Source organism: Chiloscyllium plagiosum, unplaced genomic scaffold (assembly GCF_037043375.1).
Source record: "Chiloscyllium plagiosum isolate Xiang-an unplaced genomic scaffold, Cpla_swu_hap1 HiC_scaffold_42, whole genome shotgun sequence".
Taxonomy (NCBI): Eukaryota; Metazoa; Chordata; class Chondrichthyes; order Orectolobiformes; family Hemiscylliidae; genus Chiloscyllium; species Chiloscyllium plagiosum.
In genome coordinates, this window is record NW_028270180.1 from 5,289,002 (window position 1) to 5,314,761 (window position 25,760).

At 53.7% G+C, this 25,760-nt stretch overlaps 1 protein-coding gene across 2 annotated transcripts in view; it reads right to left on the minus strand.

The window, feature by feature from the left end:
* Window positions 1-25,760, minus strand: part of LOC122542557 (microtubule-associated protein 1A) — a 130,498-nt gene that overhangs the window by 27,565 nt on the left and 77,173 nt on the right. The window contains exon 1 of one of the 2 annotated variants that reach the window (XM_087982093.1): window positions 11,864-11,904. The exons of the other annotated variant lie outside the window; for it this stretch is intronic. The gene's annotated coding sequence lies outside the window, so the exon portion shown is untranslated. Of the gene's footprint in view, window positions 1-11,863; window positions 11,905-25,760 lie in introns of those variants that run through there. 2 annotated transcript variants of the gene reach the window in all.

Genomic DNA, 25,760 nt, shown 5'->3' on the forward strand with positions numbered 1-25,760 from the left:
AGTAATTGGTTCGGTATTTCCCACATGTGAAGATTCCCCAACTCAAGGAAGAATGATGAAAAATTCCACCCTCGATCGCTACCAACCTGATCTCCAAAACCGATTCATCAACTTGTCGCATCACATTGTCAGCCTGTCGGAATCCAATTAACTCAGCGGTAGCCGGTTCCCATTAAACAGCCAGCAACAGAATAATAGAAATTTATAGATGAGGCCATTTGCCCCACCATGACCATGCTAGCCCAAGACAATCTGCATCTGCACTTCACAGAGATTTCCCCAACACTGCTGTTGACCCAAATGATTTATTCAGATTGATCCAGCCTTGATACTCTTCGAAAATGGCTCCAATTCACCTCAAGGCTGTTCTGAGGAAGGGTCACGCAACCTGAAATGTTGACTCTGAATTTCTCTGCACAGATGCTGCAAGATCTGCTGAGCTTTTCCAACAATTTCTGTTTTTGTCACCTCAAGGCAGGTCTTTTAGTGTCAGAAATTTCTATCAGCTATCATTTCTAGCTCACAACAACAATGTGCCTTTAACCAACACATTTAACATAGCAAAGTGCTCACTCGGTGGCCCACAGCAGTGATTGGCAACCAAGGTCTCAACATTTAAAGAAATATTTGTACAATTTGCCTAAAGCTGGTTTGAGGAAGTAGATTTTAAGGCACATCTTAAAGGAAGGGGGGGAGAGTCAGAGAGAGGTTTGGGGCCCTAAATGTAGCTAATGGTATGTCTGCCAACGGTGGAGATTTAACATAGTGATGCACCAGAGTCAGAGAGGTTCTGAGATATCAGAGATGTAGAACTGGAGGAAATGTCGAAGATACAGAGGGGAGGGATTAACAAAGGTGCAGAATCGCCTTGTTGCTTGTACAGCAATGGAATCCAAAACTGGTCTTCTTGCCCATCTTAGCCTCAAGAGTTGCTGCAGTGGGCAGACAGTGGGTCTTCCCCTTACTGACCCAAGGGAAAACAGGCACCAAAGTGATCCAACCCCATCCCGCCCCAAACAAATTCACCAAAACTCCATCTCCTTCGTGAAACAGAACAACTCAAGTTGGAGGGAATCAACAATACAGACCCTTCCACACTATACCAGCTAAACTGGGGAGGTGATGGCTTAGTGGCATTGTCACAAGCCCTATTAACCCAGAGACCTGGGTTTAAATCCAACTGAGTTTCAAAACAAAAATCTAGACTTAAAAGTCACCTCATCCTGAAAATTAATCCATTCCAGTAAAAACCCACCTGGTTCACTCCCTCCCGTTAGGGAAGGAAACCTACCACCCTTCTAAAGAAGGGTCATTAGACACAAAACATTAACTCTGATTTCTCTCCACAGATGCTTCTAGACCCACTGAGCTTTCCCAGCTATTTCCGTTTCTGTTTGATTGACAATGTCCACAGTTCTTTAGGTTTTATTTAACCTGCCATCCTTACCCGGTCTGGTCTACACGTGACTCCAGACCCACAGCAATGTGGGCGACCAATCAGATGGCAGTAAATGCTGCTGAGCCAATGATGTTCACAACCCAGAGTGAATTTTTTAAAAACTGCAACTCAACCAATGCTGAAGAGGAGGGGGTGGGAAGAGGGGAGGGGGGAAGAGGGGAAGGGGGGGAAGAGGGGAAGAGGGGGAAGAGGGGAAGAGGGGAGGGGGGGGAAGAGGGGAAGAGGGGAGGGGGGGGAAGAGGGGAGGGGGGGGAAGAGGGGAAGAGGGGAGGGGGGGAAGAGGGGAAGAGGGGAGGGAGGGGAGGCGAGGGGAGGGGGGGGGGAAGAGGGGAAGAGGGAAGGGGGGGAAGAGGGGAGGGGGGGAAGAGGGGAGGGGGGGAAGAGGGGAGGGGAGGGGGGGAAGAGGCGAGGGGAGGGGGGGGAAGAGGCGAGGGGAGGGGGGGGAAGAGGCGAGGGGAGGGGGGGGAAGAGGCGAGGGGAGGGGGGGGAAGAGGCGAGGGGAGGGGGGGAAGAGGCGAGGGGAGGGGGGGGAAGAGGCGAGGGGAGGGGGGGGAAGAGGCGAGGGGAGGGGGGGGGAAGAGGCGAGGGGAGGGGGGGAAGAGGCGAGGGGAGGGGGGGAAGAGGCGAGGGGAGGGGGGGGAAGAGGCGAGGGGAGGGGGGGGAAGAGGCGAGGGGAGGGGGGGGAAGAGGCGAGGGGAGGGGGGGGAAGAGGCGAGGGGAGGGGGGGGGAAGAGGCGAGGGGAGGGGGGGGAAGAGGCGAGGGGAGGGGGGGGAAGATGCGAGGGGAGGGGGGGGAAGATGCGAGGGGAGGGGGGGGGAAGATGCGAGGGGAGGGGGGGGAAGATGCGAGGGGAGGGGGGGGAAGATGCGAGGGGAGGGGGGGGAAGATGCGAGGGGAGGGGGGGGGAAGATGCGAGGGGAGGGGGGGGAAGATGCGAGGGGAGGGGGGGGAAGATGCGAGGGGAGGGGGGGGGATGAGGCGAGGGGAGGGGGGGGATGAGGCGAGGGGAGGGGGGGGATGAGGCGAGGGGAGGGGGGGGATGAGGCGAGGGGAGGGGGGGATGAGGCGAGGCGAGGGGAGGGGGGGAAGAGGCGAGGGGAGGGGGGGAAGAGGCGAGGGGAGGGGGGGAAGAGGCGAGGGGAGGGGGGGGAAGAGGCGAGGGGAGGGGGGGAAGAGGCGAGGGGAGGGGGGGAAGAGGCGAGGGGAGGGGGGGGAAGAGGCGAGGGGGGGGAAGAGGCGAGGGGGGGAAGAGGCGAGGGGGGGGGAAGAGGCGAGGGGAGGGGGGGGAAGAGGCGAGGGGAGGGGGGGAAGAGGCGAGGGGAGGGGGGGAAGAGGCGAGGGGGGGAAGAGGCGAGGGGAGGGGGGGGGAAGAGGCGAGGGGAGGGGGGGGGGAAGAGACGAGGGGAGGGGGGGAAGAGGCGAGGGGAGGGGGGGGAAGAGGCGAGGGGAGGGGGGGGAAGAGGCGAGGGGAGGGGGGGGAAGAGGCGAGGGGAGGGGGGGGAAGAGGCGAGGGGAGGGGGGGAAGAGGAGAGGGAGGGGGGGAAGAGGAGAGGGGAGGGGGGGAAGAGGAGAGGGGAGGGGGGGAAGAGGAGAGGGGAGGGGGGGAAGAGGAGAGGGGAGGGGGGGAAGAGGAGAGGGGAGGGGGGGAAGAGGAGAGGGGAGGGGGGGAAGAGGAGAGGGGAGGGGGGCAAGAGGAGAGGGGAGGGGGTGGGGAAGAGGAGAGGGGAGGGGGGGAAGAGGAGAGGGGAGGGGGGGGGAAGAGGCGAGGGGAGGGGGAGGGGAAGAGGCGAGGGGAGGGGGGGGAAGAGGCGAGGGGAGGGGGGAAGAGGCGAGGGGAGGGGGGGGAAGAGGCGAGGGGAGGGGGGGAAGAGGCGAGGGGAGGGGGGGAAGAGGCGAGGGGAGGGGGGGAAGAGGCGAGGGGAGGGGGGGAAGAGGCGAGGGGAGGGGGGGAAGAGGCGAGGGGAGGGGGGGAAGAGGGCGAGGGGAAGGGGGGGGGAAGAGGCGAGGGGAGGGGGGGGAAGAGGCGAGGGGAGGGGGGGGAAGAGGCGAGGGGAGGGGGGGGAAGAGGCGAGGGAGGGGGGGGAAGAGGCGAGGGGAGGGAAGAGGGGAGGGAAGAGGGGAGGGGAGGGAAGAGGGGAGGGGAGGGAAGAGGGGAGGGGAGGGAAGAGGGGAGGGGAGGGAAGAGGGGAGGGGAGGGAAGAGGGGAGGGGAGGAAGAGGGGAGGGGAGGGAAGAGGGGAGGGGAGGGAAGAGGGGAGGGGAGGGAAGAGGGGAGGGAGGGAGAGAGGAGGGGAGGGAAGAGAGGAGGGGAGGGAAGAGAGGAGGGAGGGAAGAGAGGAGGGGAGGGAAGAGAGGAGGGGAGGGAAGAGAGGAGGGGAGGGAAGAGAGGAGGGGAGGGAAGAGGGAGGGTGGGAAGAGGGAGGGGTGGGAAGAGGGGGAGGGGTGGGAAGAGGGAGGGGTGGGAAGAGGGGAGGGGAGGGAAGAGGGGAGGGGAGGGAAGAGGGGAGGGGAGGGAAGAGGGGAGGGGGGAAGAGGGGAGGGGGGGAAGAGGGGAGGGGGGTAAGAGGGGAGGGGGGTAAGAGGGGAGGGGGGGAAGAGGGGAGGGGGGGAAGAGGGGAGGGGGAGAGGGAGGGGGAAGAGGGGAGGGGGGGAAGAGGGGAGGGGGGGAAGAGGGGAGGGGGGGAAGAGGGGAGGGGGGAAGAGGGGAGGGGGGGAAGAGGGGAGGGGGGGAAGAGGGGAGGGGGGGAAGAGGGGAGGGGGGGAAGAGGGGAGGGGGGGAAGAGGGAGGGGGGAAGAGGGGAGGGGGGAAGAGGGGAGGGGGGAAGAGGGGAGGGGGGGAAGAGGGGAGGGGGGGAAGAGGGGAGGGGTGGGGGAAGAGGGGAGGGGGGGAAGAGGGGAGGGGGGGAAGAGGGGAGGGAGGGAAGAGGGGGAAGAGGGGAGGGAGGGAAGAGGGGGGGAAGAGGGGAGAGGGGAGGGGGGGAAGAGGGAAGAGGGGAGGGGGGGAAGGGGGGAAGAGGGGGAGGGGGGGAAGGGGGAAGAGGGGAGGGGGGGAAGGGGGGGAGAAGGGGGGAGGGGGGTAGAGGGGAGGGGGAAGAGGGGAGGCTGGGGAAGAGGGGAGGGGAGGGAAGAGGGGAGGGGGGGAAGAGGGAAGAGGGGGGGGGAGAGGGAAGAGGGGAGGGGGGTAGAGGGGGGGAGGGGAGGGAGAGGGGAGGGGAGGGAAGAGGGGAGGGGAGGGAAGAGGGAGGGAGGGAGAGGGGAGGGGAGAGGGGAGGGGGAAGAGGGGAGGGGGGAAGAGGGGAGGGGGGAAGAGGGGAGGGGGGAAGAGGGGAGGGGGGAAGAGGGGAGGGGGGAGAGGGGAGGGGGGGAAGAAGGGAGGGGGGGGAAGAAGGGAGGGGGGGAAGAAGGGGGGAGGGGGGGGAAGAGGGGAGGGGGGAAGAGGGGAGGGGGGAAGAGGGGAGGGGGGGAAGAGGGGAAGGGGGAGAGGGGGGGGAGGGGGGAAGAGGGGAGGGGGGAAGAGGGAAGGGGGGGGGGGGAAGAGGGAAGGGGGGGGGGGGAAGGGGAGGGGGAGGGGGGAGGGGAAGAGGGGAGGGGGGGAAGGGGGAAGGGGGGAGGGGGAGAGGGGTGGGGAAGGAGGGGGAGGGGGGTTGGGGGAGAGGGGGGAGGGGGAGGGGAAGAGGGGAGGGGGGAAGAGGGGAGGGGGAGGGGAGGGGAAGGGGGAGGGGGGAGGGGGGAGGGGGAAGGGGGAGGGGGGAAGGGGAGGGGGAAGTGGGAGGGGGTTGTGGGGAGGGGGAGGGGGGGGAGGGGAAGAGGGGGGGGGAGGGGAAGAGGGGAGGGGGGAGGGGATGAGGGGAGGGGGGGATGTGGGAAGTGGGGGGGGGTTGTGGGGAAGGTGGGGGGGGGGTTTGTGTGGGGGGGTTGTGGGTGGGGGGGGTTGTGGGAGGGGGGGGGGGGTTGGGGGGGGGGAAGGGGGGGGGGGTGGGGGGTTGTGGGGAGGGGGGTTGGGGGGAGGGGGGGGGTGAGGGAAGGGGAGGGGGAAGAGGGGAGGGGGGTTGAGGGGTGGGGGGGTAGAGGGGGGAGGGGAGGTTGAGGTGGAGGGGGTTGTGGGGGAGGGGGGAAGTGGGGAGGGGGGGGATGTGGGGAGGGGGGGGTTGGGGAGGGGGGGAGGGTGGGGGGAGGGGAGGGGGGAGGGAGGGGGAAGAGGGGAGGGGGGGAAGAGGGGAGGGGGGAAGAGGGGAGGGGGGAAGAGGGGAGGGGGGGTTGAGGGGAGGGGGGGGGAAGAGGGGAGGGGGGAAGAGGGGAGGGGGAGGGGGGAGGGGGGGAGGGGGGGGTTGTGGGGAGGGTGGGAGGGGGGGGGGGGGGGGGGAGGGGGGTTGGGGAGGGGAGGGGGGGAGGGGGGAGGGGGAAGAGGGGAGGGGGGAAGAGGGGAGGGGGGTAGAGGGGAGGGGGAAGAGGGGAGGGGGATGGGGAGAGGGGGAAGAGGGGAGGGGGAAGAGGGGATGGGGGGAAGAGGGGATGGGGAAGAGGGGGGGGGAAGAGGGGAGGGGGGAGGGGGGAGGGGGGAGGAGGGGGGAGGGGGGAGGGGGGGTGGGGGAGGGGGGTGAGGGGGGGAGTGGGGAGGGGGGAAGTGGGGAGGGGGTTGGGGGGAGGGGGGTTGGGGGGAGGGGGAGGGGGAGGGGGGTTGGGGGGGGGGGGGAAGAGGGGAGGGGGGGTTGGGGGAGGGGTGAGGGGAGGGGGGGAGAGGGGAAGGGGGAGGGGGGAGGGGGATGGGGGAGGGGGTTGGGGAGGGGGTTGGGGTGGGAGGGGGGTTGGGGGAGGGGGTGGGGAGGGGGGAGGGGGTTGGGGAGGGGGGAGGGGGAAGGGGGTGGGGGGAAGGGGTGGGGTGGGGGGAGGGGGAGGGGGGGTTGAGGGGGAAGGGGTGGGGGGTTGGGGTGGGGGTGGGGGGTTGTGGGGATGGGGAGGGGGGAGGGGGAGGGGAGGGGGGTTGGGGGAGGGGGGGGGGGGAAGTGGGGAGGGGGAAGGGGGAGGGGGGAGGGGGTGAGGGGGGTTGGGGGGAGGGGGGTGGGGGGAAGTGGGGAGGGGGGTGGGGTTGGGGGGAGGGGGGAAGAGGGGAGGGGGGAGGGGTTGGGGGTTGAGGGGGTTGGGGGAAGAGGGGGGGGGGAAGGGGGTGGAGGGGAGGGGGGAAGAGGGGGAGGGGGAAGTGGGGAGGGGGAAGAGGGGGGAGGGGGGAGGAGGGAGGGGGGGGGGAGAGGGGGTGGGGGGAGAGGGGAGGGGGTTGAGGGGAGGGGGTTGTGGGGGAGGGGGGAGGGGGGGGGGGTGAGGGGGAGGGGGGGGAGGGGTGGGGGGGGGGGGTGGGAGGGGGGGTGGGGTTGAGGGGGGGGGAAGAGGGGGAGGGGGTGAGGGGGGGGGTTGGGGGGAGGGGGGTTGAGGGGGGGGGGTTGGGAGGGGGGGAGTGGGTGGGGGGATGAGGGGAGGGGGGGTTGAGGGGGAGGGGGGGAAGTGGGGGGTTGGGGGGGGGGTTGAGGGGAGGGGGGGGTTGTGGGGGGGGGGGGGAGGGGGGGTTGGGGGGGGAGTGGGGTGGGGGGGGAGTGGGGAGGGGGGGAAGAGGGGAGGGGGGGGAAGAGGGGAGGGGGGGGAAGAGGGGAGGGGGGGGAAGGGGGTGGGGGGGAGGGGGGGGATGGGGGGAGGGGGGGGGGGAAGAGGGGAGGGGGGGGGGTTGAGGGGGGGGGGGGAAGAGGGGAGGGGGGGGGAAGAGGGGAGGGGGGGGGAAGAGGGGAGGGGGGGGGGAAGAGGGGAGGGGGGGGGAAGAGGGGAGGGGGGGAAAGAGGGGAGGGGGGGAAAGAGGGGAGGGCATACATGTATGGGAAGTGCAGAGGTATGGGACCATGGGGCGGGGGGGTGAGATGGGGAGGCAGAGTTTGGTTCAGAATGGGAGGGGTCTGCACGAAGGGGGATGAGAAATGGGTGGGTGACAGGGAGTGTGGGGGGTGGGAAAGGGAGGGTGGGGGCACAGAGGAGGGAGTCTGTGGTGGCATGGGGGAGGGTGTGGGGGGTGGAGGCGAAAGGGAAGGGGACAAGGAATGGCAGAAGGCGAACAATGTGAGCGCTGAGAAGTGAAGATTGAGAAAGAGGGGATTAAGAGTGAGGGTCGAGATGTTGGTGCTGAAAGAGGAGGGCTGCAAGGGCCCAACACAGGTCGAGAGAGAGAGATCAAAAGCAAGTGGTGAGGGAGAGCAAGGGGAAATGGAGAGAGAGAGAGAAACGGGAGAGAGAGAAAAGGAAATGGGAGAGGAAGGCAGTGGAGGGGAGCACGAGAAACAAGTGGAAGGGGGAGAGGGAGAGAGACCTGGGGGGTGGGGAGGGCGAGAGAGAAATGGGGGAGAGAGAGAACTGTGGGGGGAAAGAGAGAACTGGGGAGGGAGAGAGAACTGAGGGGGGGAGAGAGAACTGGGGGGGGGAGAGAGAGAACTGGGGGGGGGGAGAGAGAGAACTGGGGGGGGGGGGAGAGAGAGAACTGGGGGGGGGGAGAGAGAGAACTGGGGGGGGGGAGAGAGAGAACTGGGGGGGGGGAGAGAGAACTGGGGGGGGGGAGAGAGAACTGGGGGGGGGAGAGAGAACTGGGGGGGGGGGAGAGAGAACTGGGGGGGAGGAGAGAGAGAACTGGGGGGGGGGGGAGAGAGAGAACTGGGGGGGGGGGAGAGAGAGAACTGGGGGGGGAGAGAGAGAACTGGGGGGGGGGAAGAGAGAACTGGGGGGGGGAAGAGAGAACTGGGGGGGAAGAGAGAACTGGGGGGGGGAAGAGAGAACTGGGGGGGGGGAAGAGAGAACTGGGGGGGGAAGAGAGAACTGGGGGGGGGGGGAAGAGAGAACTGGGGGGGGGGGAAGAGAGAACTGGGGGGGGGGAAGAGAGAACTGGGGGGGGAAGAGAGAACTGGGGGGGGGGAAGAGAGAACTGGGGGGGGGAAAGAGAGAACTGGGGGGGGAGAGAGAACTGGGGGGGGGGAGAGAGAACTGGGGGAGAGAGAACTGGGGGGGGGGAGAGAGAACTGGGGGGGGGAAGAGAGAACTGGGGGGGGAAGAGAGAGAACTGGGGGGGGGAGAGAACTGGGGGGGGAGAGAACTGGGGGGGGGAGAGAACTGGGGGGGGAGAGAACTGGGGGGGGGAGAGAACTGGGGGGGGGAGAGAACTGGGGGGGGAGAGAACTGGGGGGGGGAAGAGAACTGGGGGGGGGAAGAGAACTGGGGGGGGGGGGAGAGAACTGGGTGGGGGAGAGAACTGGGTGGGGGAGAGAACTGGGGGGGGAGAGAACTGGGGGGGGAGAGAACTGGGGGGGGAGAGAACTGAGGGGGGAGAGAACTGGGGGGGGAGAGAACTGGGGGGGGAGAGAACTGGGGGGGAGAGAACTGGGGGGGGAGAGAACTGGGGGGGGAGAGAACTGGGGGGGGGGGAGAGAACTGGGGGGGGAGAGAACGGGGGGGGGGGAGAGAACTGGGGGGGGGGAGAGAACTGGGGGGGGGAGAGAACTGGGGGGGGGGAGAACTGGGGGGGGAGAGAACTGGGGGGGGGGAGAGAACTGGGGGGGGGGGGAGAGAACTGGGGGGGGGGAGAGAACTGGGGGGGGGGGAGAGAACTGGGGGGGGGAGAGAACTGGGGGGGGGGGAGAGTGAACAGAGGGGGGTGGGGGGGGTAACGCAGAGGGGGGTGGGGGTAACGCAGAGGGGGGTGGGGGTAACGCAGCATGGACAGAAGCTAGTATGGATGTGCCACACGGACAGGCAATGGGATCGCGGTCCTCAATCTGCCAGCACTGAGCTCGGCATCCTGCTCGGAGTGAATACTGACACACCACTGAACAGCTCCCAGATCCACCCCCGCCTGCAGAGAGTCAGCAACACATACTGGCACTCACTCAGTAATGGTAGACTTGGCTGGGGGGGGGGGGGGGGGGGGGGGGGAGTTGGGGTGGGGGGAGAGCTGCCAGACCTCCTCACGGAGATCCAGTCCGGCTTTTCCGTCCTGCCACTGCAGTACGCTCCAACCCTGGGAGTCATTAATAAATAAAGCCCGCAGCAGCCAGGAGATACTGCTGGCGTTTCTCAGAGAGAGAGAACACAAAGACACAACCTCAATGAAAGAAAAGGACCTGAGGCAGACTAAATAAAAGCCGATGTAAATTACACTAATCGGGTTTGTCTTTTGGAGGGACTGTCACCAAATCTATTTGAACAAAAAAAACTAAAATACTTCGCTCCAAACTGCCCCCCCACACACACAGAGCCATAACTACCTGTGATATGATACAGAGAAAGCATCCCAGTCTGGAACCAGACTCCTGGTTGCTATCCCCGCTCGTTGAGTGTGCGCAGGACAAACAGTAAGGACAAGGTGAATTTTTTTTGCATCTCGGTTTCTCGTCTCCATCCTGCACTGTCCCAAGACAGGAGCAGCTCCCTCAGACAGTAACCTCTGGTCTCCCACCCCCTCCCAAACAACCATCACACGGTGTGGGAGTCTGTACATCGCTGGGTGTTACCCAGGTGAATGGGTCCCCGACCTCAGCAACCCTGAGGGAGGCTGGTGCCATCTCATGACAGCGGGAGAGCTGCACTTCAAGTCAGACAAAGTCTCCCCTGTCTGAAAGCCTGAGGTTTTACATTTGAGTAGCATCTCGGGAGAGAAAACGCCAAATTGCTGTATTGCAGCTCAAGGCAGAATTCCGTGAGCGGGCACAGTATTGGCCTGAACGTTTCTAACTTCACCTTCCACCACCACCACCACCTCAGGGGATAAAACAGGGGCTTTACGTCTTTATGCAGAAGAGGGTTCAGGCAATGGCACAAGTCTCCTCCTCAAAGCCTCCATCTTTAGCTCAGTTCCGATCCCCATCGTTTTCAGACATCAATCGGAATGTCAATGAAGGAGGATTGCAGATGCTGGAGATTAGAGTCAAGAGTGTGGTGCTGGAAAAGCACAGCAGGTCGTGTAAATGAAACCCACCAGTGCCGATTCCACCTCCTCCTGATTGCAGATCGCAAGGGCTTCACGAACTCTTCCACAACTTGTTAATCAGGTATCAAAACCCCGAGCTCAGTCTGAGAATCTGCTGCGCTGTCTGGGTCAGCTTCACTGCGCTAGTAACCCGGGGGGGGGGGGGGGGGGGGCAGAGTGACAAGTCCTTACATTTAACACCAAGATGGGAGGCGAGGGTGATGACCCTCTTTTAAAACATAAAAAAAATAAAATTACAGAAAGCATAAAACATGAAGCTTTGTGAACAATGCAAATTGCCCCAGCATCACTTTAACACCCTACAGGGGCAGGGGGAAACCGAGATTGAAAACTGGGGTCATTGTGAAAGAGGAACCAGGCAGACGGACAGATGGACAGTCTGACAGTAGGGACCATTCCTCTAGGAACCCGGGCTGCCTTCCGAGGGAGATTAACAATATACCAATGTTGGTCATTGTCAGCCGGGGATGAATAAATGAATGAAGTGCAAATATCTTGGAGCAGAACCAATAATGAATCCAATAACCGGGTCTCCCACTAAATTATTGTGTATTAGAGAGCTTTGGCAGCGGAAATAGATATTCTTTAAAAAAAGTTTAAGGGTTAGTGAATAAATACATTTTTAGAGCAATTCGAGGTGTTTTCGACTCCCCTTGCCTCGGGTTCATAAAACAGCTTTGCCCAGCGATGAGAGACTGGGGGGGGGGGGGATAGGAGACACTGCAGAGTGTCTGGATCAGAGACAGACTGCAAGATCTGCCGCAGTCTCCCTCTCTCTCTCCTTTGTGGCTCTGATCATCCACCAGCTCCTTCTCCTGGTTCTGTTAAAGTCTTGAATTTTCAACTATTCAGTTTTCCCTTTGGACGTTGTATTCTGAACTCCCCCCCCCCCCCCCCCGCTCCCGGCCGCAGCGATTACACTAAAAAAAACCCCTAAAACGCATCGTTTTCTCGGATTGCCAGCGAAGGGAGGGGCAGGGTATGGATGAGAAAACTCCATCTCATTCTTGTCATACCTGGCGATTTTTGGAGATTGCGACTGGGACTGGTCACTAACATAAAGCCCCCGTGAGGAACCCCAAACCCCCATCCCCTGACCCCGGGAGTGGAACAGGATATTAATTGTGGAAACTGAACATAACCAGGGAAGGAGAAACAGTGAAAAGGGCAATCAAAATTAAAAGTTTTTTTTTCACAAATGCTCCCCACATCTCAGAGCTGAGTCCTGACAAACTGCTGCCTGTTGTCACACAGAATGGCACCAAATCATCCCCAGTCTGAATTAATCTCACTTCCAAACTCAACGCTATTTCTCTTTCCAAGCCAAGCCCTGCCTTGATGGCGCTCCACATTAAAAGCTGCGCCAAGCCTGTCTCGGTTCCGAGTGTGGGTCTTACCCGTGTCCAGAACCCGCTCCCTGACCCAGCAGCAGCCGCCGCCGCCTGTTCGCTGTCCTCTCAGTCTGCAGCCTTCCAGCCTTCGGCTCAACTCCAGGGCGGAGCCGCCCAGCCTGGTCCAGCCTCTCCCGCACACTTCACCAATGCAGCAGCTGCATTAACCCCCACAGCACTGAGACAGACAGAGTGATCTGTACCTCTGTCTCCATACATAGGAGCTCAGAGACAGGCAGGGTGACAAATAGCTATACAGAGGGATTGAGTGAGACAGGGACTGAGGGGGGCACAGAGACCAACACAGAGGGATAGACATTACAAAAGTTACAGACGGACAGATAGAGACAGGCACTGAACCAGGCAGGGAGGCAGCTCCAGAGAATAAAAGGAGAGGCTCTAAAAGAAAGAGAGACGCAGGGAGACAAAGAGAGAGCGAAAAAGACACACGCAGAGGAGACAGGAAAACAGAGACACAAAAAGACAGGAAGACAGAGGCACAGAGGGAGACAGAGAGAGAAAAACAGAGAGGCACACACAGACAGAGAAAGAGACGGAGACACAGAGAGGAACAGGGAGACGGACAGACAAAGGCAGAGAGGCACTGAAAAGGAGTGAGAGAGAAAGACAGACAATGAGAGAGCCACAGGGAAGGAGACAGACAGATAGATGACAGACAGAGAGACTGACATACAAAGTGAGGCATTAAGACTTACAAAGACAAAGAGTGTGAGAGAGAGAGAGAATGGGAGAGATAAAGAAACAAGGAAGTCACACACTGACATTGAGAGAGGTAAACGGAGAAAGGTGGATAGATAAAAGAAAGGTGGGAGAGAAGCTGGGAGGGAGCAAAGAGACAGAAATGGGTGAGAGGGAGACAGATAGAGTGGAAGTGAGATGGAGAGATCTCTGTGGGTTAGAGAGACAGAGAATGAGGGTTAATGTCACCTATCCACTCAGAGTGTGTGTGACATTGAGAATCGCTGCAGAAGCTCTTAGGCTTTTGTCCTGCTGTGTAATTTGTTGGTTTGTCTGCACAGCAAGGTAGCTATTTAGAACATAGCCAGACCAGGGTGAGCTACTTACTTGTAGTTTCTATCACTGCCCTTTCCTAAGGTGACTGTCGGTGTGTGCACAGTGAGTGAGAACACCTCACAGTCCAGGTATCATGGTCCTCTGTAATGGAACTGGTCACACTGTGTAGAGACTAACTTGGAGAAGTTTGAGGGACAAGGTCCTGAATCAATGGAAAGGCAGGTGAAACATCATGGGCCAATTCTTATCCTCCACATGCAGAACAGCAAGTTCTCCCCTTGACATCCAATGATATTATCCTCACTGAATGCCCCACTATCAACATCCTGGAGATTACCATTGACCAGAATATAAACTGGACTCACCATATAAATATTGTGGCTGCAAGAGCAGGTCAGAGGCTGGGAATCCTGCAGCAAGTAACTCACCTCCTGACTCCCCAAAGCCTATCCACCATCTACAAGGCACAAGTCAGGAGTGTGATGGAATACTCCCCACTTACCTGGATGACTGTAGCTTCAATAACACTCAAGAAGCTTCACGCATCCGCGACAAAACAGCCCACATCCACTCCACCAACCCCTCCATGTCCAGTAGCAGTGCACTATTTACAAGACACACTGCAGCAAATCACCAAGACTCCTCTGACAGCACCTTCCAAACCTCGGACCACTAACACCTAGAAGGCCTAGGCAGCAGAACACCACTACCCAAGTCACACACCATCTGTTTTCAATCTATGCCACTATCCTCTTGTCACTGGTTCAAAATTGAAATTCCACACACCCCCACCCCATGCCACCCTCAACAACAATGTAGATGTACCTGCACCACAAGGATTTCAGTGGTTTAAGAAGACAGCTCACCCCCACCTTCTCGAGGGTAACTAGAGATGGGCAATAAATACTGGCCCAGCCATAAAACTCACATCCTGTGAACAAATGTTTAAAAAGATGTGAGCGGCACGATGGCACAGTGGTTAGCACTGCTGCCTCACAGCACCAGAGACCCGGGTTCAATTCCTGGCTCAGGCGACTGGACTGACTGTGTGGAGTTTGCACATTCTCCCCGTGTCTGTGTGGGTTTCCTCCGGGTGCTCCGGTTTCCTCCCACAGTCCAAAGATGTGCAGGTCAGGTGAATTGGCCATGCTAAATTGCCCATAGTGTTAGGTAAGGGGTAAATGTAGAGGTATGGGTGGGTTACGCTTCGGCGGGTCGGTGTGGACTTGTTGGGCCGAAGGGCCTGTTTCCACGCTGTAATGTAATGTAATGTGGTTACAATGATGTTATGCAGCAATTGCAATGAATATCACAGTGAGAGTCCATTCCTTATTGATGCTGCATCATTCAGTGCTGGGTTCAGGTACAGAGCTTTGAGCAGTTATTTTATCCCATATTAGCCACATGTATCAAGAGCAGACTTTCACCTGCTAAGAGGACTTGGGCCACCATTGTTCAGTGAAGAATCAAAACTCTCGACTTAGCCATGAGGGTCCTGAGCCAAGCAGTAACCACTTTGCGCAACCCAGCAGCTCTATTCCGTATGCACCAAGTGGGAAAGGTGAAAGGCTTTGCTGTGCTTACCACCATAACTGAGCCAGAAGGACCACACATGGTTAAGCAACAGAGTTCCCCAAGACTGAACATCTGTCAGCTCTGGTAAAGTCAGTGCTCAGGACTGTCCTGGACAGTTTTCATGGACACTGGCTGTGTCAATGTTTACACCATTGATTAGAGAGAGAGAGATAGGATGGCAGGGAAATCAGTTGGAGACTTCAGCACAGAAGAAGCTCCATACAAATCTCCTCTCACCCCTCTTCATACAACTTTAATGTGCCTCACAAACCTTGTTGAATTCGTTGAGGATGTGACAAAACACATTGATGAAGGTAGAGCAGTGGATGTGGTGTACATTGATTTTTAGAAAGGTGTTTGATAAGGTTCCCCATGGTAGGCTCATTCAGAAAGTAAGGAGGCATGGGATACAGGGGAATTTGGCTGCCTGGGTACAGAATTGGCTGGCCCATAGAAGACAGAAGATAGTAGTGGATGGGAAGTATTCAGCCTGGAGCTCGGCGACCAGTGGTGTTCTGGGACCTCTGCTCTTTGTGATTTTTATAAATGATTTGGATGAGGAAGTGGAAAGGTGGCTTAGTAAGTTTGCCAATGACACAAAGGTTGGTGGAGTTGTGGAGGGCTGTTGTAGGTTGCAACTGGTCATTGACAGGATGTAGAGCTGGGCTAAGAAGTAGCAGATGGAGTTCAACCTGGAAAAATGTGAAGTGATTCTTTTTGGAAAGTTGATTTTGAATGCAAATTACAGGTTTAAAGGCAGGGTTCTTGGCAGTGTGGAAGAACAGAGGAATCTTGGGGTCACATAAATAGATCCCTCAACATTGCCAAACAAGTTGATGGGACTGTTAAGAAGGCATATAGTGTGTTTGCTTTCATCAGCAGGGGGATTGAGTTTAAGAGCCGCAAGGTTATGCTGCAGCTCTATAAATCCCTAGCTCAACCATACTCGGAATATTGAGTTCACTTCCGGTCGCTTCATTACAGGAAGAAAGCAGAGGCTTTAGAAAGGGTAGAGAGGAGATTTCCCAGAATGCTGCCTGGACTGGAGGGCATGCCTTATGAAGAAAGGTTGAGGGAGCTAGGGCTTTTCTCATTGGAGCAAAGAAGGATGAGAGGAGGCTTGATAGAGGTGTACAAGATGACGAGAGGCAGAGATAGAGTGGATAGCCAGAGACTTAATCCCAGGGAGGAAACGTCTATCACGAGGGGGCATAATTTTAAGGTGATTGGAGGAAGGTTTAGGGGAGATGTCAGAGATAAGTTCTTTACACAGAGAGTGGTGGGTGTGTGGAATGCACTGCCAGCAATGGTAGTAGAGACAGATGCATTAGGGATATTTAAGTGACTCTTGAATAGGCCCATGGAAGTTAGTACAATGAAGGGTATGTAGGTTAGTCTGATTTAGAGTCAGATAGAAGGCCAGCAACAACATTGAGGGCCGAAGAGCCTTTGCTGTGCTGTATTGTTCTATGTTTATCAACATAAACCTCCAATCTTTTCTCCCTCTTGTGTTTTGATTCCTCTTAAATCAGTTGATGTCATCCACCTCAATGTAACTATGTGGTAAGAACTCCATATTCTCACTGCTCTTTGGACAAAGAATTCCTTACTTTTACATTAGGCTTTTGACTCCCTCGGAAGTGGGAACATCTCCACATCAATCTTAAAAGTTTCTGTTCAAACTTCTCATTTCTGGAGAACAGAGTTCCTCATAGATATATCCTTCCACTTTCAGGAAGTAATTGTTGTTATTTATCCTGATGGTTATAAGCCATAAGAGAGCTTTGATCATTAAGTATGCAATGGAAGTGACAATGATATTTGTGTCATACTGAATGGGCCAGTTCTCAGTGTCTGATGCCTACCTGAGAGAGAACATAAGAACTAGGTTTAAGAGTAGGCCATTCAGCATCTCGAGTCTGCTCTGCCAGTCAATAGAATCATGACTGATCTGACAGTCCTCATGTCCACTTTCTTGCCTTTTGCCCATAACCCATAATTCCTCGACTGATCAAAAATTGATCTATCTAACCTTAAGTATACACCACGACAGACAGGGCAGGTCAACAAAAGTTTGGTCAAAGAGGAAGGTTTTAAGGAGCTTCTTAATGGGAGAAAGAGAAAAGGGAAAGGTTTAGGAATGGAATCAGATAGTTCAGGGACCAGGAACTAAAGGCATAGCCATTAATGGTGGGGCAATGGAAATTGGGGATGCTGTAGGGCCAGAATGAAGAAGTGCATTTAGCTCAGAGTGAGGTTTGAGAATTCAGAGATCGGGAAGGTTCAAGGCCACTGAGAGGTTGGAAAATGAAGATGAAAAGTTTAAAACTGTGGCTGTCTTTAAATGTAGGACACAGAAGAAAGGGTCAATGTAGGTCACAGAACAAAGTGTGAGGCAAAGTGGATGGACTGGTGCAGTGGAAAAAGTAATCCAGATGAAAGTGAGTTCAAATCCCACTAATCTTTAAAAATCATTTTTAAAAGCTGGCATCAGTAAATGTGACTGTGAACTTGTCTGACTTTCATGGAAACCAAACCGATTAACTATTGTCCTTCGGTGAAGGAAGTCTGTTGCCCTTACTGGGTCTACACGTGACTCCAGGCCCAGGGCAGTGCAGCTGACTCCTGACCGGTCTGTGAAATGGCTCAGCTAGTTCAGCAAATTAATGAAACTCCGGGCATGAGGAAGAAATGCCAGCAGCAGCCACACCTACAGGATTTGTAAATAAAAAGCACTGTGCCACTAGTAGGTGTGTAGGAATGCAGGAATAGGAGGAGGCCATTCAGCCCCTCGAGACTGTTCTACCGTTCAATCAGATCCTGGCTGTTCTGTGGCTTGATTCCATATACCCACCTTTGGCCCTTAATATGTTTGCTTAACAAAACATTATGTATCTCAGATATAAAATTAACAATGGATCCTGCATCCACTGCTGTTTCTGGAAGAGAATTCCAAACCTATGTCACCCTTTGTATGTAGAAGTGCTTCCCAACGTCTCTCCTGATTGCTCTGGCCCTAATTCTCAGCCTATGACCCCCTAGTTGTAAAACGTCCAACCAGTGAAAATAGTTTATCTCCCCTGTCTTTTCCTGTTACTATCTTGAACACTTTGATCAGATTATCAGTTAACCTTCTAAATTCTAGAGAAATTCAGCCTAATTTATAATGGCTTATAAGTCATAATGTAACCCCTGAAGTCCAGTTATCATTCTTGTAAATCTACATAGTACTCCCTTCTAAACCAATCCGTCCTCCCTCAGGTGTGGTGCTCAGATCTGCTCACAGTGCTCCAAGTAGAGTCTAAGTGGGGTTTTGTATAACTGCAGCATAAATAAGAGCCAGTAATAAATATCATATAGTATAATGTAATGTAATATAATATTCTCTCCCCTTAAAAGTACAAGACATTGAGAGGAGATCTTGTGGAGCATTGGGTAGTGTTCCTGCCTCTGAGCCAGATGCCCTGGTTTAATTCCCACTCCAGGGCATCATGGTCCAGGAAGGTGTGTTTATTACCTGGCAAAAGAGATCAGGAATCAATGGAATGAAAAGAAATTGGAGCCGTTATCCTACCATTCTAGCTCTTGGCTGCATCATGTGGGGGCGGGGCAGGGGGATTGAATTGCCTGGTGTAGATCAGATTGGTGCCAACTCTGCTCCAGGTGGACATTGCAATGCTGTGGGTCAGACCTGCCTTTGGACAGAGAACCGAGGGAGAAACCATGGATCAGATGCTCTTCAGGGGCCACACTGTCAGACCTTGAGAGAATAAAGTTCCAGAAGAAGTCCATTTCGTCCACTGTGATTGTGCCATCTCTTTGAAAGAGTTAAGTCCTGTTCCTCCTGGTCTTTTCCTACTGTCTTATACATGTTCCTTTTCCATGTATTTAACAAATTCCATTTAGGAAAAGTTCCTGTTGAATCTGCTACCACTGTCCTTTCACTGAACCTGTTCCAGATCATAATAACTCATGAAAAATCTGACTGGGGTGAGCTGGCCTAGAACTAGGGGACAGTCTCAGAATAAGGGGCCGGCCATTGACAACTCAGGTGAGGAGGGATTCTTTTACTCAGGGGGTGGTGAACCTTTGGAATTCTCCACCCCAGAGGACTGTGCAGTCAATCAGGCAGACAGCCATGGAGTTTTAGCTGCTAGAGCCTTCCAGGGATATGGCACACTGAGGTCAATGGTCAACCATGATCTAGAATGACACAGCAGTCTTGAGGGGCTGAATGGACTGCATCTGGTCAATGTTCCCTCATGTGCGGCAACAGCATCCAAAATGGGAAGTTGATGCTGGGAACGTGTCAGCATCCTGATTAGTATGCATGGAATTTCCAAGCATCTGCACAGACACACAGTTCAGAGCGAACCTTACTGCTGTTTATATATTCCTAATCAAGTCCCTGTTTATTTTGTCAGTTATCATAAATCTTTGTTATCTGGTTACTGATATCTAATGCCAGCGCAAACAGTTTCTCCCTATTTACTTTATCACAACCCTCATCCCCTTGATCCCTTCTGCTAAGAATCATAGAATCCCTACAGCGTGGAAACAAGCCATTTGGCCCAAGTCCACGTGGCCCTCTGAAAAGTATCCCACCCAGACCCATTCCCCTACCCCTATTGCTCTACATTTCCCCTGACTAATGCACCTAATCTATGCATTCCTGGAGACTATGGCTCTGGGCAACTAGAAATCACCAATAAATGTTGGCCAAGCGAGCAACATCCACAGTCTGTGTATTCATTTTTTAAAAATGTGATGTGATACACACCTCTGTTCACATCAAGCAGAGTATGTGAAGTTTGCAGAGGGTTGGTATCACAGTGTGTTACAACATTAAACAGGTGATGTCTTTGATTGTGTGCCAACTTTAAGTAAAAGAACAGATAAAGGAATTTCACTCGAATGTGGTCATTACTAATGTGACCTGACATTGTTTCAATTCCTATATACACTGGAAAATATGTATACATACTCAGATAAATGGAGCAAATTAAAAATTGAGTCCTTTCTGTGTGTATCTGTTCTTAGTACTCTGATGATCAGAGATATATTCACCATTTAAAAGGATGGGTATGTGAACAGGAAGGGTTTAGAGGGATATCGGCCAAATGCTGGTAAATGGGACTAGATTTTTTTGAGGATATCTGGTCGGCACGGACAAGTTGGACCGAAGGGTCTGTTTCCATGCTGTACATCTCTCTGATTCTAAAGAGAAGTTACACGCAAACAAATTGGAATAGAAGAAAGGTTGGAGGAGGTGCATTTGCAGCATGACCTTCAATGGGCCGAATGGCCTATTTCTATGCCTGAAAGATCTACGTTATTCTATGATTAATGAAGAGTTAAAATTCACCTTGTTTCTTTTACCATCTATCAGACCAGACTGGATCACAGGCTCCCACTGAGAGGGAGGGGGAGGGGAAGAGGAGGAGGAAGGGGGAGGGGGAATGGGGAAAGCGGAAGGGGGGGGGGGAAGATTGATTTTCTTTCACAGAGATGGCAGGCACTTGTGAAGACAACTCCAAACCCCTCTCCCTCCCCCCATCCCGCTCCCCCCCCACCCCATTTCCCTCCTTCTCTCTCCCTCATCCCCCTCTCCCTCACCCTCATTCCCCTCTCTCTTCCCAATCCCCCTCCCCTCCTCCCTCCCCATCCATCTCTTCTCCACATTCCCCTCCTCTCTCCTCCATTCCCCTCCTCTCTCACCCCCATTTTCCTCCTTTCTCACCCCCATTCCCCTCCTCCCTCCACTCATTCCCCTCGTCTCTCCCCCATTCCCCTCTTCTCTCCCCCCATTCTCCTTCCTTCTCTCCTCCCATCCCCCCTCCTCTCTCCCCATCACCCTCCTCCCTCTCTCCCCCCCATTCCCACCTCTCTCCTCCACTCTTTGTACTGTCTCTCTTGATAGGAGCACAGCAGGTGTCCAGGAGGGACATGGGACCCCTTTTGTGATCTGAAGGACTGGAACATCACTTGCAATGGTTTACTGGGAAAGTAACAACACTGAAGTATTGTGTTCCACAGTTTCAAAGCAAGACCATTATTAACTTCACTTTGAAAGAGGGAACGTCTAACTTGTTTTTCGTTAACCTGTTGGAGGTCACCTCATGGTAAAGGTCCTGATTTTCGGCAAAGTTATTTGGATTCAAAGCTCATCTCCTTTACCAACTTCACATTCAATTTTACTCAACCTCCGAAAACTGATATTGTTATTGTGCAATCATCCAAATCTTTAAATATGAAATCAAGAAACAGTGTTCATGTTGAGGTCTAGGCTGCACGGTATCCTCAAAAACCATTGCATTTGGAAAGAGTTTTGTTGGAAAATTCATACAACTGAGGTGTGCTCTTCATTAAGTCCAGCAAAAAAAAAGAGAAATCATGAACTCATTTGTAAAATTAGAATTCCTACAGTGTGGTAACAGGCCCTTCGGACCAACAAGTCCACACCAACCCTCCGAAGTGTATCTCACCCAGACCCATTCCCCTACAACTCTACACTTTCCCTGACTAATGCACTGAAACTCCACATCCCTGAACACCATGGGCAACTTAGCATGGCCAATTCACCTAACCAGCACACCTTTGCACTATGGGATGAAACCGGAGCACCCAGAGGAAACCCACGCAGACACGGGGAGAACATGCAAACTCCACACAGCCAGTCACCCGAGATGGGAATCGAACCCGGGTCCTTGGTGCCGTGAGGCAGCAGTGCTAACCACTGAGCCACCCATAGGGTAGGATAAAGTCAGAAGTCACACGACACAGGTTATTGTCCAATAGGTTTATTTGAAATCACAAGCTTTTGAAGTCATTTCACCTGACTAAGAAGCAGTGCTCCGAAAGCTTGTGATTTCAAATAAATCTGTTGGACTATAACCTGGAGTCATTGTAACTTCTGACTTTGTCCACCCCAGTCCAACACCAGCACCTCCACATCATTTGATGGTAGACAGTTGGTTCCAGTTGTTGGGGAGACAAAAACCAGAGTCATTTACCCCTTGGGCTCTGAATGTATATTGTCCTTTTAACTAGAAACATGGTGATGGTAAAAAAAAATGAACGTTCGGAAATGTGCAAAAGCATTTCTGGATACAGTGAGCTAAAACCAGACACAAACAATCTAAGACAGTCACTAACAAATGGAATTGAGTATTCAGGAGAAACTTTTTCATTCAAGGTTGTGTCTATGGCCAACATTAGGTGGACATTTGCAATCTGTGGGAGGTCAGAGTTGCACTGACTGGCAAAAAACATGCCTGTTGCGATGAAATTCATTCCAATTAGGAAACAAGTAACCAGACCATAAGGACTTCCCATATTAAATTAGTTTGAAGAAACAAAAACAGAGATTGCTGGAAAAACTCAGTAGGTCTGGCTATATCTGTGGAGAGAAATCTGAGTTAATGTTTCAGGTTCAGTGACCCTTCCTCAGAACTAGTTATAAGATCTGGGGTAAATAGCCTGGTCTCTATACAGGTGAGGTGCAAGTTGTCTGACAATGAATCAGCCCTCGTTCCATTCAAACCAGCGACTCTCCTACCAAAGGCATTGACAAGCTGATTATACTTGTTGCTGTGTTTTCCTGGTTCCTACAAATAATTAAAATGGAATGTTTTATAAGGCACGGTGGCTCAATGGTTAGCACTGCTGTCTCACAGCACCAGGGTCCCAGGCTTGATTCCAGCCTCGGGCTACTGTCTGTGTGGAGTTTGCACATTCTCCCCGTATCTGCGTGGGTTCCCTCCGGGTGCTCCGGTTTCCTCCCACAGTCCAACGATGTGCAGATCGGATGAATTGGTCATGCTAAATTACCCATAGTGTTAGGTTCATTTGTCAGAGGGAAATGGGACTGGGTGGGTTACTCTTGGGAGGGTCAGTGTGGACTGGTTGGGCCAAAGGACCTGTTTCCACACTGTAGGGAATCTAATCTATACTGGCATGATGTCACGAGTGCCAATGGGCAAATACATTTGGAACGTTTTAGCACAGGGAGCAAAATTTTTGTTTGCCCAGAGAGAGCAGAGAATGTTGAACTCACAGAGAGTGACTGAGGTGAGTCATGTCGATGCATTTGAAGGGGAGTTGGATAAATGCACGATGGAGAACGAGAAAGAAGAATATGCTGATAACGTGGTTGGGCTAGGATGAGAAGAGACTCAGGTAGAACATAAAAACTGTCATGGAGCAGTTGGGCTGAATGGCCTGTTTCTGAGGTGGGAAATTCCTTTCAAAAACCAATTTTACACTCACTAACTGAGGACAAATCCATCCTGAAAATCGCTAAGAAGAGAGAGATGATGCTGAAGCTTTTCATTCATCAGGACAAATACAAGAATACCAAATTTTAAACTCTCATAACAATTTATTCTAAAGGAGAAAAGGCCACTAATTGGTTGGCAAGTTGACTCTGACTGGCTGAGATGTCAGCCTGGAGAAAGCAATGGGGAACTATAATAAAAACTAAACTTTTAAAAAGCGCAAGGTTTTATTTAAAAGGAATATGCAACATATTCCTTTTATTTGCTGTGTATGAAAACTATGTTGCTTCTAGCAGGGATATGTAAGCCACACGATGAGTTTGACTGATTACCTTGTTGAATGAAAGACTATCGTGTTTTGTGAAAATAATTAGCTCCCCTACAGATAGTTTCAGTCAGATGAGTTGCAAAGGGAAGTTGGTGGTTGTCTAATACATGCACTCTATGACATCCTGCCCATAATGTGTAATGTGAATGTTATACAATGACAGGGTTTATCCTCCTCTCTTGGGTGATGTCACTCATGGTAACCCAGCCATCTACCGGAGAAAGCTTCTAATTGTGGTGTGTGTATGGAAACCTATCACAGTTCGTAACCATTACCAAACCACTGGATGGACATCTGCCCACATGCAGAGTTTCCAATATCTGATTAAGGAGCAGAATCCCTCCCAACTTAACTCCAAAGAACCAAAGTCTCAAGAACTCATGAGAGGTGCAGATAGAATTTGAACAGATGTAACCGTGTATTGGTAAGTTGACCCCAACTTGCTATCCAATGATGATAAGCTATTCATGGACCTGTTGAAATTGTCGACCCATTTAGAGGATTGAAGGATTTAATTGAACCAACTATCTCCAAGCCTAAGAATATCCTCCTTAAGCCTTCCCTCCTTCAAAGTTGATCCTCAAATCCCCCTCTTCAATCAAGCTTTTGACTAGTTCCTTGATTCACTACCTACATAATGTGATGCTAACCTTCATCTGTTAGCCTGCCTGTAGATCCTTGGGTTGCTTGGGAAGTTTTGCCCCTTTAAAACGGGGTGATATGAATGCAAATTATTAGCATGATTTTGTTAGCCCGAATGGCCAGACTCTGTGCAGTGGATTCAGTTTGATTGTGGTCTGATGAATCAATGGGGAAACACAAGTCAGAAAGAAGCAAATACAGAAAAGTGTGAGGTGATTCACTTTGGAAAGAGTAACAGGAATATGGAGCACTGGGCTAATGGTAAGATTCTTGATAGTGTGGATGAGAGATTTTGGTGTCCATGTACATAGACTACTGAAAGTTGCCACCCAGGGTGATAGGGTTGTTAAGAAGACGTTCGGTGTGTTAACTTTTATTCGTAGAGGGATTGAGTTTCAAAGCCACGAGGTCATGCTATAGCTGTACAAAACTCTGATGCGGCCACACTTGAGTATTGCATATAGTTCTGGTCACCGCATAATAGGAAGGATGTGAAGCTTTGGAAAGGGCTCAGAGGAGATTTACTAGGCTGTTGCCTGGTATGGAGGGAAGGTCTTATGAGGAAAGGCTGAGGGACTTGAGGTTATTTTTGTTAGAGAGAAGAAAGTTAAGAGGTGACTTAATAGAGACACACAAGATAATCAGAGTATTAGATAGGGTGGATAGTGAGAGCCTTTTTTCCTGGGATGGTAATGGCTAGCATGAGAGGACATAGCTTAAAATTGAGGGGTGATTGATTTAGGACAGATGTCAGAGGTAGGTTCTTTACTCAGAGAGTAGTAAGGGCGTGGAACGCACTGCCTGTAACAGTAGTGGACTCACCAACATTAAGGGAATTTAAATGGTCATTGGATAAACACATGGATGATAATGGAATAGTGTAGTTAGATGGGCTTTCAAGTGGTTTCACAGGTCAGAGCAACATTTAGGGCCAAAGGGCCTGTACTGTGCTGTAATGTTCTATGTTCCATAAATACAAACAGATCCCTCCTCTAACTGGCCAGTCACAGGCAGTTATTGTTCTGTTACTGATGAAGCCACCTGTTCAAGAGAAGAAAGAAACTTCCAGAAGATCTGCTGAACAAAGTTCTTTGGAAGCTTTGAGCTATGATAACACTATTCATAAATGACAAATATTAGAATCTACTTTCCAATCACCTTCATGAGAGTAGATGAGATGATTGAAGATGTCCAGGTCAGGTGAATTGGCCGTGCTAAATTGCCCATAGTATTAGATGCATTAGTCAGAGGGGAATGGGTCTGGGTGGGTTACTCTTCGGAGGGTAGGTGTGGACTGGTTGGGCCGAAGGGCCTGTTTCCGCACTGTAGGTAATCTAATCTAATCGAAGGTCAGAAGTTTGTGTGGAGCCTAAACACCGATAAAAAGTATCAGAATGGTGTTGAATGGTTTGTTCCTGTGCAGTACACCCTGGCCTGTTCCCCATGGCCTACACCACTGCCTTCACCTGAGCTATCTCCCATTTCATCTTCCACAAGCTCTGGATGAGGAGGGGTAAAGAATGGTACCAATGCCACCCTCATCCTTATGCCCACCTTTGTATGCGGCTGCATTCAGAGGGCTCGAGTGGTGCAATGGTAATGTCCCTGCCTCTGAGCCAGGAGACCTGGTTTCCACTCCCACCTGCTCCAGGTGTGTGTAATGGTGTGTCTGAACAGGTTGATTTAGAAATATCCACACCCACTGTTCAGTTTCTAGTTGAAATGTACATTCAAACACTCTCGAATTTACCGTAATGCTTGCACTTTGACTGTGTCAACACTTCATGTGGTTAGTTAGTGGTTGCAGTTCTCAACTAGCAATCTGGGTGGACAGTACGTGCTGACCCAGCCACAGCCCCTGATTGAATAACAAAAGTCTGAACCCTCATCTTGGGAAACCAAATTCAGGGAAGCTGTTGTCAGTCATCAGATAAGATCATTATCAGTTATGGTCGCTCTGACACTTATTAGATGATCATCTAAGTCCAATTGCTTCAGTAAACTGCTACAGGGAGGTCCAAGCCTTGTCTTGATGCGGACGTCACTC